We start from the raw sequence: 11,950 nt of genomic DNA, 5'->3' as shown, positions 1-11,950 counted from the left end.
CAGATAAAAACAAATGGTGGGTAAATTTTCCATAGTAATTATAGTCATGGAAAGAACATGGTTAGTTGTAAAACAGTCTTTGTTAATCTGATTAGTAGTTGCTCAGATTCAACAAACATCTAACAAATTCAACAAACATAGAGTGCCTGGGAAGAGTAATATGAAATCAGGTTGGAGAGTTAGGTAGGAAGCAGATGGTTGGGGGCTTTGAATCTTGTAGATAAAATTACTGAGGAGTCAGTATTTTCTCCTCAGTAAAGGATGAGCGTAGGGGGAAGCTCCTGAGTTCCATTGTGTAAATAATGATTTTGAGGTTCTTATGGGACATTTAGGAGGAAATATCTAGCAAATAATTGATATGTGTGGATAGTTTTCAGAAAATTAGGGATTAATTTATAGCTTTGGGAGTCATCTGTTTAGAGATGATTCTTGAATCTATGAGAGCAGATGAGATGTCTAAGAGAATAGAGAGAGAGAATGAAGAGCCCAGGACAGAGAGTTTTGTAATACTCTAAATATACAAGAGATGGATAATGATCCATCCTGCAAAGGAGACAGAACAGTGTGAAGTGAAGTTGAAGGAGAAACAAGAGACAGTAGAATTATGGAGAAGGGGAAGAGAAGAAGTCATTGAGAATTGGTTGTGTGACCATGTCAAAAAGATACAGAAAAATTAAGGACAATGAGGTCTGAGAGAAAGTTGCAGAATTTAACCATAAAACTATTATTGGTAGCCTTGTAGCTGAAAGTTCAGTCAAGTTAGAGGGTTTTTAACGATACTGTAATGGGACTTAGAAGTGAGTGGCTGCTAAAGAAATGGATTAAGCTATTATTATGCTATAAGAAATGACAAGCAGGATGATTTCAGAAAACCCTGAAAAGATTTACATTAACTGATGCAAAATGAAGTGAGCAAAACCAGGAGAAAGTTGTCCACAGTAACAGCATTATTGTACAATGAATTGTGAATGACTTAGCTATTCTCAGCAACACTGATCCGATGCTACGGCCAGCACAGTCCAGCAGGTCTGGGGTAGTTACGGGGCTCACAGAGCAAGGATGAAAAGACAGGCGGGACACAGCAGTCTGAACAAGCTGAGTTTTTTCTAGACATCCTGAGCCAATAAATTAGGGGGTCAGGGTGCTTAAATAGTAAAAAACCATAGGGGTAGCAATTGAGGCATGACACAGAACAGATTGTGATAAGCAGAAAGGGAGGCCTCAAGGTCTCTTTATCGAATGTTATCCTGTATAGCAGGAGCCCTGATTCCTGAAACTTCAACTCCCGAATTCAAGGACGTGCACCTGAGAACAATATATCTCTTAACTTTTCAAGTCAGCTACTCTCCCTTAGAGGAGGGGAACTGTTGATAAGGGGCTCTTTCAAACCCCTCAAGGTTCTCTACATCAGACAATCCCACAGGACTCTTGATACTATCTTGATACTATTTGTCTCCAGAGAAATAATTGATACTGTCTGCGTAAAGACTAAAGCATTCTTTTTCTTTCTTTCTTTCTTTCTTTCTTTCTTTCTTTCTTTCTTTCTTTCTTTCTTTCTTTCTTTCTTTCTTTCTTTCTTTCTTTCTCTTTCTTTCTTCCTTCCTTCCTTCCATTCTTTCTTTCTTTCTTTCTTTCTTTCTTTCTTTCTTTCTTTCTTTCTTTCTTTCTTTCTTTCCTTTTTTCTTTCTTTCTTTCCTTTTTTCTTCTTTCTTCCTTCCTACCTTTCTTCCTTTTCTTTCATTCTTCTCAAGTGCAAAATGACTATTATGGAAATCTTCTTTAGGACTGCACATTTTTAACGATATAAGATTGCTTACTATCCCAGGAATGGGAAAGGGTTGGGAGGTAGAGAAGGATAGAATTTAGAAATCAAAACTTTTAAAAATGTTGATTGTTTTAATACATATTTTTGGGGAAATCAAAATAAAATTTTTTAAGAAGTGGATTCGGCAACTATAGAAAACTTTTTTCTGGAAGTTTGGCGATGAATGGCGATAGATAATAGTTCAGGTAGGAGATAGAAAGATCAAGGGATGCTTCCTCTTTTTTTTTTTAAGGAATGGCAGACTTAAGCATATGTATAGGGAGAAGGTAAATAGTCAGTAGGTAGGAAAAATGGAAGATGAGATAAGAAGAGAATGATGAATAGAAGAAACTCTTAGAGGAGATGAGAGAAGGAACTCAGGTGCCAAAGTGGAGAAGTTGACTATGGTGAGGAAAAGGGTCAGTTTCTCCTCAAGTACAATGAGGGAAAGGTAAGCAAGATGGAGGACAATGCATCATTATTTCAACCCTATAGCTTTTATAGAGGCCTCATTTTCCTGTACAATTCTAATGTGTCAAGATTCATATAAGAAAAGGTTTGTCTGCATAGTTTTTATTGTATTAACTTTATAACTAAATGATGACAATTAACCAGCCCACATGATGTTTTTACACCCTATAATACTCTCAGGAAGTACCCAAACAATTAAAAGATTAAACTCCCTTCTTATTAACCTGGTATCAAAGATTTATAATTTTAGGAGATGAAAATTAGTTTGACCTGATACTAACTGACTTTGTAGAATACATTTATTTCTCAACAATAATATGGAAGAAACCACACATGAGAGAAAGGAATTGGTGAATAGTAGAAAAGGTGCCTAGGTGATAAACCTCCAGAATGATTTGTGAAGGTGATAATGAAATAGAATTCAACCAAGCTTTGTTCTAAAGGAATCTGAGGGGAAATAAACTGAAAAGCAAGTGTTAGAGAAGAATTTTGAAAATATTCAGCTTGGAAATGACTGTATAAATCTAAGAATAATGCTGTGTGAAATATCACAGTTTCTAGTTGTTTGCTACAACAAAAAGAGTTATTATAAATATCTCTGTACAAATGAATAATTTGTCCTCCTTATTTATATCTTGGTCATATCTAATAGTGATAATGAACAGGTTTGTGCTTTTTTGGCTTTTGGAATATAGTTCTGAACTGCTCCTAAATGGCTAGACATATTCACTATTCCATGAAAAGAGTCATCAGTGTGCCTGTCTTCCCACAGCCTTTCCAACAATTGTCATTTCCATTTTTTTTGTAATTTTTGCCAATCTGATAGGTATGAGATGAAAAGAGAGTTTAATGATTTGCATTTCTCTAATTTTTAAAACTTTGGAGCATCTTTTCCATATGCTTGTTATTGCTTGGATTTATTCCTTTGAGGATTGCCTCTTCATATATTCTGATAATTTACTAGGGAATGGTTATCATTCTAAGAAGTTATTTCATAGACTTGGAGATGGGTGAGACATAAGAGTTCACCTAGTCTAACTTTCTCTACTCCATCCTATCTTGTTTTCAAAACAGAAGAACAAACTAGGGCTTATAGAAGTGAAATGACTTGCCCAATTTGAACTCAAATTGGTCATCTGATTTTATAGTCAGTTCTCTTTCCACTGTATTACACAGTCTGTTTGTTCATCTATCAGTCTATCTCTTTTTTCATATAATGTCTGCAATAATAACTTTCCTATAAGATTTCACAGAAAGCACAATTTTTATGACCTCTCTATTGAAACAATATTAAAAATAGTCCAGAAAATAAATATCAAATCTGCCAAATAAATCTTTGTCTTTTTCCTGTCATTCAACCCTATTGTTCTTCCTTCACGGAAATAAGAAATCATGGTTTTTGTTCCCTACTTTATTGTGGTGACAATTCTGCATTAGTTATGGCTGAGTCCACATAGTGTGACTACAGAAACAATATTTCTACCTCTCAGAGAAGAAATTACTCTGTCTTGACTCTTCAAGATAGGCAAAAATGACTGCTAGCAATTTTGCATACTTCTTTTATGTATCCACTGACAAGTATAAATTGTGGTCCCAACTCACAAGTGGTTCATTTGGAGGTGGCCTTTTAGAATTATATAGAATCTATAGGTGTGGAAGGGGTAGCTAGGTGGCATAATGGATAGAGCTCTGGACCTGGTGTCAGGAAGATCTGAGTTCAAATCTGCCTTCAGATACTTTCTGGTTTTTTACTTTGGGCAAGTCATTTAACCCTTCAATTTACTTCAATTTCCTCATGGTAAAATGAGCTGGAGAAGGAAGTGGAAAATCCCTCCAATATATTTGCCAAGAAAACTCCAGAAGGGGAAAGGAAGAGTCAGACATCACTGTAAATGACTGCCAACATAGGTAGGGATGGCTACTCTATTCCTTGAGAGCAAGGACTGACTTTTGCCTTTCACTGTACCCCCAATATGCCTGGCACATAGCTTCAGGTGACATGTATCTAAAAGCTTGAATTTAAATCCTAAACAAAACTTTCTGAAAGGGTTACACTTATATTTATTTATAAACCACGTAAATAGATCTTCATGGAGAAGGGGTCCATAGGTACTGGACAATTGATATTTTTTGAAGCATCTCTAGAAAGCCAATAATGTCACCCTAAAACTCTGATATAAACTTTAGGGGATAATAGTAAAAATTTCATCCTTTTCCTCCCCCCTCCCCATATTTTGGAGTATATATAGTAATATATAGCACAATTTTTTTTTTAAATAATTGAGTAGGTATTTAGCAAAACACCTTTGACCATTAACAGCTATTGTAGGCATCTTGGAATGAAGTGAAACACTCACAGAAAACAAAACAAAAAAATTATTATACCACTAAAAATTTATATTTGTTATGATTTTGTTTTTCTTTTTTCTATTAGTGGGATAAATGGAAGGAAGAGTAAATGAATGACTATCAATTAAAAATAAATTTTAATTAAGTGAAATTGGGGTTCTTCATTGTTTTAGATGTGAATTAAAAAATCATAGAGTGATAGAATCTCAGAATCAGAAAAGACCCTGGAAGTCACATACTCCAATCTATACCTCACCAAGAACCTTCTCTCTAATGTCACTCAATTTAACAGGTATTTTTTAAATTCCTAGGCCAGACAGTAGAATAGGTGGTCAGGATACAAAAATAAAGAAAAACAGGTGACACAGAGGATGGGACAATGGATCTTGAGTTAGGAAGACCTAAGTTGAAATCCTAGCCCAGGCACTTATTAGCTGTGTAACCCTGGGTATGTCACTTTACCTCTATCTGCCTCCATTTCTTCAGTTGTAAAATGGATATAATAATAACAACAACCTCCTAGGTTTGTTGCGAGAATCAGATGAGATACCATTCATAATTACTTAACACATTACCTGGTACATAGCAAATGCTTAATCATTGTTTCCTTCCTCCATTCCACGTTTTTTTCTAAAAGAGGCAAACTTGATTATGTGCGCATACATGCAAAAACAGAAATGAGACTTTTCTGACCATGAAGGCACTTACAGATGTAGGTATTAGGAAAGGTCTCATGTAGGACATATTGCTTGAGTTGAATCTTCAATGAAACTAGAGGTTCTAAAAGAAAGAGATGGAATAAAAAGTAAAAGGTGGGGTTGCATTCCAGGTTTGGGAGACAGAGAGTACAAAGTGATGGAGATGAAAGATGCAGTGCTACCTGTGAAAAATAGTAAGAGGTCAGCATGGGTAAACCTTAGAGTTTGTGAAGGGGAGTTATGTGTGTTATATGTGTAATATTGTGTAAATTTATTTGCGTAATAATATTTACATGTCAAATGCTGGAAAATTAAATAGTGGCCACACTGTGAAGAGTTTTGAATGCCAAACAGAGAACTTTACATGTGAATGCCATTCAGAATAATTTATATTTTATAATACAGCCATTAGAGTTTACTGAATAGAAAAATGATCTGGTCAGATCCATGCTTTAAGTAAATCATTTGGCTGCTATGTGAATGATTAGAGACCAGACAAATGAAGTAGATAGCCCGCTTAATAAGTTATTGCAATATCCAGGCAAGAGGTGATAAGGAATTACATTATTGACATGACTGTGAAAGTGATGATTAGGGACACCTAGGAGAGATGTTGTAGAGGTAAAAAGAGCAAGATGTGGCAACTGATTGGATATGCAGGTTAAGAGAAGTTGAGAGTTCTAAAGTTTTTCCTCCTCCCTCCTCTCTCTCTTCCCAAGACAGCATGCAATCTGATATTGATTCTACAAAGACATTCATATTTGACATATTTTCACATTAGTCACCTTGTCAAGAACAATTAGACCCTATGGGAGGAACCAAAAGAAAGAAGAAATAAAAAAAGAAAGAGAGCAAATAGCATGCTTTGATAGGCATGCAGACCCCATACTTCTTTTTTTCTGGATGTAAATACCATTTTTCATCATGACTCTACTGGAGTTGTCTTAGATCCTTGCATTGTTGAGAAGAGCTAAGTGTATCAAAGATAGTCATTGCACAATGTTGTTATTGCTGTATACAGTGTTCTCCTGGTTTTGCTTACTTCCCTTAGCATCAGTTCATGAAAGTCTTTTCAGGTTTTTCTGAAATCTGCCTGCTCATCATTTCTTATGGAACAATAGTATTTCATTACATTCCTATACCACAACTTTTTCAACCATTCCCCAATTGATGGCCACCCCCTCAATTTCCAATTCTTTGCTGCCACAAAAAGGGCTGCTTAAAAAATTTTTGTACATGTGGGTCCTTTTCCTATTTTTATGATGTCTTTGGGATACAGATCTAGAAGTGGTATTGTTTAATGAAATGAATTTTTTAAATTATTAAAGATTATGTGCCTGGCACTGTGATAACTTCTGGGGATACAAAAATACAAAGGAAGATAATCCTTGTCTTCAAGGACCTACCATCGGATAGGGAAAGAAGACACATATAAGGTATTGCTGGAGTCATAGTTATGGTATAGAGCAATTGATTGACAAGTCCTTTCTGAGAATATTAGTGTTCGTTTGGTTATTTTTCCAGAAATAAGGATAGAAAGGGAGCAGAGGCTGACAAATGCAGGGTTCTCAGTCATGCTGGAAATATATATATAAAACACATAAATATGTATAGAATAATTTTACATTTATTTTTGTCTTTTTATACTATTTTCCCCAATTACTTGTAAAGATTGTTTTCAACGTTCACTTTTATAAGATTTTGAATTCCAAATTTTTTCCTCCCTCCTTCTTTTCCCAAAATAGCAAGCAATCTGATACAGGTTACAAATATACTGTCATATTAACATATGTCCACATAAGGCATGTTATGAAAGAAGAATCAGAACAAAAGGTAAAAACCACAAGAAAGAAAAATAATATGCCTTGATCTGCATTCGGACTCCATAGCTCTTTCTCTGGATGTGGATATTATTTTCCATCATGAATCTTTAGGAATTGTCTTAGACCATTGTACTGCTGAGAAGAGCAAAGTTTTTCAAAGTTCATCACTGCATAATGTTGCTGTTACTGCGTACAATGTTCCCCTTATTATGCTCATTTCATTCAGCATCTGTTCATGTATGTCTCTCCAGGTTTTTCTGAAATCCACCTGCTTGTAATTGCTTAATAATTTTGCGTATATATACCTATTTGTGTCTAACAATAGCCACCTCTAGGGTGGTTGGCTGGGAAGAAAGAAAAAGGAGAAAAAAGGAAGAAATTTGCATGATAAATATATTATATATTTAAAAGGAATAGCCAATCATACACAATAGATTTGCAGTTTCATGTACAACCATCATTTTATCATACTATGTAATGGAAATGTTTGTTTTATTCCATAAATAAAAAAGAAAAAAAAAGAAATTTCACCAATCAGAAACTCAGGGACCCAGGGTAGGGTCGTGGAATGAAGGGTGAGAGAAGAAAAGGCAAGAAGTTACATTTTGGACTTGGAGTTTGAGGTACCTATTTGGATATATAATTCAAAATGTCCAATAGGTAGTTAGTGATGCAAAACTGAGGCTCTGGAAAGAGACTAGGGCAGGATATAGCTCGGAGAGTCTTTTACATTGAAATCATCATTAATTCATGGGAAATGCTGTGGTCACTAAGTGAGAAAGTAGAGAAAAAGAATGGATAAGGACCAAGGATAGAGCCTTGGAGTATAATTAAAGCATGATATATGTATGATGATCCAGAAAAGGAGACTGAGAAGAGGTGGTCAGGTAGGAGGATAGCCAAAAAATAAAGCAGTGACAAAAACACCCAGAAGGACACAATACCCAGGAAGAAAGATTAAATAAAAGTGTCAATTGTTAACACAGAGTTTACAAAGCATAAGGACTGAAGAGAAGCAACTAAATTTGGTAATTAAGAGATAATAAGCTTCAAACACTTACTAGCTATATGACCCTGGGCAAGTTACTTGACACAAGTAGCCTCAAAAAAAGGAAAAAAAGATAGGAAAAAGGAAAAGAAAAAAGAGATCATTGGAAACTTCAAAGAAAGCAGCTTCAGTTGGGCGATAAGCCATTCTACACAAAGTTGAAGAGGGACAAGAAAGGAATTAGAGTCAACAAGTGTTGACAGAATTTTCTGGGAAGCTGGATGAGCATGAGAGAAGAGATATAAGAAATTATCCAATAAGTAATCATCCTGCCTTTGCTGAAAGACTTTCAGGGAGGGAGAAGCCAATATCTCTCAAAGAAGCACATTCCATTTTCAGAAAATTCAAATCATTAAGAAGTCCCAATTGATAAATGGTCAAAGTATATGAACAGGCAGTTTCCCAATGAAGAAGTCAAAAACAATTTAATTTTATTTTTAAAAATGCTCTAAATCATTACTAATTAGAGAAATGCATATTAAAACAACCTTGAGACCATTTTACACCCACCAGATTGGCTAAAATGATAGAAGATTAAGTAACAGATATTGGTGAGGATGCGGAAAAATTGGGAAACTAATTCACTGTTGATGGAATTGTGATCCAACCATTTTGTAAAGAAATCTGGAATTATGCCCAAAGAGTTATTGGACTACCTATACTCTGAGACTCAGTAACACCATTACTTGTTCTATTTGGAAAAATGATTAGGGAAAAAGGAAAAGAACCTATATGTTCTATAATGTTTATAGCAACTTTCTTTCTGGGGGCAAAGAACAGGAAGTTGCAGGGATGCCCCTCAGTTAGGGAATGGCTAAACATGTTGTGGTATATGATTGTCATACAATATTACTGTGCTATAAGAAATGATAAGCTCGATGGTTTTAAGAAAACTTGGAAAGACTTGCAGAAAATAATGAAGAATGAAAGAGCAGAACTGAGAGAACACTGTGTACAGTAACAGCAATATTGTTTTAAGAAAATCTTTGAGCAAATAAGTTATTTTATCTATTATAAATACCCAAATTAACTATAAAGCCATATGAAGAATGATGCTATCTACATCCAGAGAAAGAACTGATAGAAAGAGTACATATAGAATAATTTTACATGTATATAAATGTATGTGTGTTTGTATATATGTGTGTATATGAATATTTGTATACATACACACACACCTATTTGTGTGTAATGATAACCACATCTAGAGCAGGGGCAGAGGAGGGAAGGAAAAAAATTTACATGACAATTTTATTGTATATTTGAAATGAATAGCACATTGTGTATAGCAGATTTGGAGTTTCATGTATAATGATCATTTTTATTGTACTTTGTTATGGAAATGCTTATTTTACTCTATAAATAATTTTTTAAAAATCATTAGGAAACTTTTGCTTCTATAAGGCCTAAATATGTCATTTTGCAAATTCCACCCATTGTGTTCCTAGTTCTGTCTTTTGGGGTCATGCAAGACACTCTCATGTCAACCTTTCAAATTTTTGATAATAGCTATTGCATTGTCCTTAACTCTTCTGTTCTCCAGCCTCAGGCATTCACAATTCCTTGAAGATATTTCTACATGGCATACTCTTCTGGTCCTTCACTATTATGTTGCCCTCCTATGGATACTGTAGCACTTATTAGTGTCCTTCTTAAAATGGGACACTACAATGACCATAAGTATATATTAAATAAAGAATAAAATGAAGCTAAATGCAGAACATTTATTATAATGATCAATCTTGGCTTTCGTCAGAAGATTAGGAAATGCAACTCCCTGATTTTTTTTCCATAGGGCAAGGTGCAAAATGTTTCATGTACTTTTGAATGTGATGGCTGTGTCATTCATTAACCCAATCGTTTTTTTTTTTTTTACAAGGGGAAGATCACGGAGGTGAGAAAGTAGATATCTCAAAATGCCTATGATTTTAGAACTAGAGGTATCAATGAAACTTTTTAAAATTTATGCTTATTTATTTATTTTTAGTTTTCAGCATTCATTTCCACAAAATTTGGAGTTTCAAATTTTGTCCCCATCTCTCCCCTCCTCCTCCCCCAAGACACCGTGTATTCTGATTACCTCTTCCCCCAACCTTCTCTCCCTTGTATCGCACCCCTCCCTTCATTTTCCCCATCTTCCCTCTTTCCTTATAGGACAAGGTAGATTTTTATACCTGTATATCTTATTTCCCAGTTGCATGCAAAAACAGTTCTCAGTATTCACTCCTAAAACCTTGAGTTCCAAATTCTCTCCCTCCCTCCCTCCCCACCCATACCCACTGAGAAAGCAAACAATTCAATATAGGCTATACATGTATAGTTTTGCAAAAGACTTCCATAATAGTCATGTTGTGAAAGACTAATATATTTCCCTCCATCCTATCCTGCCCCCCATTTATTCTATTCTCTCTTTTGATCTTGTCCCTCCTCAAAAGTGTTTACTTCTAATTACTTCCTCCTCCCATTTGCCCTCCCTTCAGTCATACCCCCCATCGCACTTGTCCCCTTCTCCCCTACTTTTCTGTAGTGTAAGATAGATTTTCATACCAAATTGAGTGAGCATGTTATTCCCACCTTAAACCAAATCTGAAGAGAAAACCTTTACTTTTTCCCTCTCACCGCCTCCCTTTTCTCCTCCATTGAAAAAAACTTTTTCTTGCCTCTTTTAAGAGAGATAATTTGCCCCATTCAGTTTCTCCCTTTCTCCTCCCAATATATTCCTCTCTCATCCCTTAATTTATTTTTTAGATATCACCCCTTCTTATTCAACTCACTCTGTGCTCTCTGTCTGTGTGTGTGTGTCCTTCATACAACTACCCAAATACTGAGAAAAGTCTCAAGTTACAAATATTATCTTTCTATGTAGGAATGTGAATAGCTTAACTTTAGAAAGTCCCTTATGATTTCTCTTTCCTTTTTTCCTTCCTGTGCTGCTCTTGATTCTTGTGTTTGAAAGTCAAATTTTCTTTTCAGTTGTGGTCTTTTCATCAAGAATGCTTGAAAGTCCTCTATTTCATTGAGTGACTATTTTTCCCCAGATATATTATACTCACTTTTGCTGGGCAGGTGATTCTTGGTGTTAATCCTAGTTCCTTTGATTTCTGGAATATCATATTCCACGGTCTTCAATCCCTTAAGGTAGAAGCTGCTAGATCTTGTGTTATCCTGATTGTATTTCTACATTACTCGAATTATTTCTTTCTAGCTGCCTGCAATATTTTCTTCTTGACCTGGGAACTCTGGAATTTGGCTACAATATTCCTAGGCGTTTCTCTTTTCAGGTCTGTTTCAGGAGGTGATCGGTGGAGTTTTTCAATATTTATTTTTCCCTCTGGTTCTGGAATGTCAAGGCAGTTTTTCCCGATAATTTCATGAAAGATGATGCCTAGGCTCTTTTGATCACAGCTTTCAGGTAGTCCCATAATTTTAAAACTGTTTCTCCTGGGTCTATTTTCCAGGTTAGTTCTTTTTCCAATGAGATATTTCACATTGTCTTCTATTTTTTCATTCTTTTGATTTTGTTTTGTAATTTCTTGGTTTTTCATAAAGTCATTAGCTTCTGGGGGGGGGGGAGGAGCTAAGATAATGGAGTAGAAAGACACACATATGCTAGCTCCTAACCCACATCCCATAAAATACCTGTAAAGAAGAACTTCCAACAAATTCTGGAGCAGCAGAAGCCACAGAACAACAGAGTGAAGTAGATTTCTGTTCCAGAGAGACCTGCAAAACCAAAGAGAAAGGTCTGTCAAGCACT

This window comes from Notamacropus eugenii, chromosome 1, assembly GCF_028372415.1.
Source record: "Notamacropus eugenii isolate mMacEug1 chromosome 1, mMacEug1.pri_v2, whole genome shotgun sequence".
NCBI lineage: Eukaryota > Metazoa > Chordata > Mammalia > Diprotodontia > Macropodidae > Notamacropus > Notamacropus eugenii.
Note: the sequence above shows the minus strand (reverse complement) of the source record.